Source organism: Etheostoma cragini, unplaced genomic scaffold, assembly GCF_013103735.1.
Source record: "Etheostoma cragini isolate CJK2018 unplaced genomic scaffold, CSU_Ecrag_1.0 ScbMSFa_897, whole genome shotgun sequence".
In the NCBI taxonomy this organism is placed as follows: domain Eukaryota; kingdom Metazoa; phylum Chordata; class Actinopteri; order Perciformes; family Percidae; genus Etheostoma; species Etheostoma cragini.
The window spans coordinates 146,313-147,688 of NW_023269534.1; positions in this window are offsets into that span (position 1 = coordinate 146,313).

A 1,376-nucleotide genomic window follows, 5' to 3' on the forward strand; every position below is an offset into this window, starting at 1 on the left:
TGAGTTTTCTGTGCAGCACTTTGGTAACTTTGTGTTTGTAAAATGTGCTATACAAATAAAGTGGATTGGATTGGATGTCTTAAAGTGACAGTGTGATGTGATGAGTTATATGTCTTAAAGTGACAGTGTGATGCGATGAGTTATATGTCTTAAAGTGACAGTGTGATCTGATGAGTTATATGTCTTAAAGTAACAGTGTGATGTGATGAGTTATATATCTTAAAGTGACAGTGTGATGTGATGAGTTACATGTCTTAAAGTGACAGTGTGATGTGATGAGGTATATGTCTAAAAGTAACAGTCTGATATGATGAGTTACATGTCTTAAAGTGACAGTGTGATGTGATGAGTTATATGTCTTAAAGAGACAGTGTGATGTGATGAGTTACATGTCTTAAAGTGACAGTGGGATGTGATAAGTTATATGTCTTAAAGTGACAGTGTGATGTGATGAGTTATATGTCTTAAAGTGACAGTGTGATGTGATGAGTTATATGTCTTAAAGTGACAGTGTGATGTGTTAAAGACGTACCCTGATCACAGTGGACTCCGTATTTCCCGCTCTCACACGTCTCACACGCCGTCCCGTTGAAGCCTCTGTTACAGCGGCAGACGCCGGTCCCGTTGGTCCCGTCCGAACACACACCGTTGCCAAAGCAGGCCGCCCCGTCCAGCCCGGGACACGGCTCACAGTGTTGCCCGAAAAACCCTCCACAGCACCTTGGCACCTGAACACATCGCCACTGATTACTTATCAGCCAAGAAGTTAGTTAACTAAGCATATCTAGATGTCCCTTTCATTTAAATTAACTCAATGAACTCAAGTAGAGAACATAAAATCGTAAAAAACAGACTAGTACAATGAATCAATACAACAGGAGTATGTCCAGAATATCTTTATTTATGACTATGTGAATCAAGTATGTAGTGGGACAACAGTAGAGAGTAGTATGTAGAGAGACAACAGTAGAGAGTAGTATGTAGAGACAACAGTAGAGAGTAGTATGTAGAGACAACGGTAGAGAGTAGTATGTAGAGAGACAACAGTAGAGAGTAGTATGTAGAGAGACAACAGTAGAGAGTAGTATGTAGAGAGACAACAGTAGAGAGACAACAGTAGAGAGACAACAGTAGAGAGTAGTATGTAGAAAGACAACAGTAGAGAGTAGTATGTAGAGAGACAACAGTAAAGAGTAGTATGTAGAGACAACAGTAGAGAGTAGTATGTAGAGACAACAGTAGAGAGTAGTATGTAGAGAGACAACAGTAGAGAGTAGTATGTAGAGAGAGAGCAGTAGAGAGACAACAGTAGAGAGTAGTATGTAGAGACAGCAGTAGAGAGTACTCTATGTAGAGAGACAACAGTAGAGAGTAGT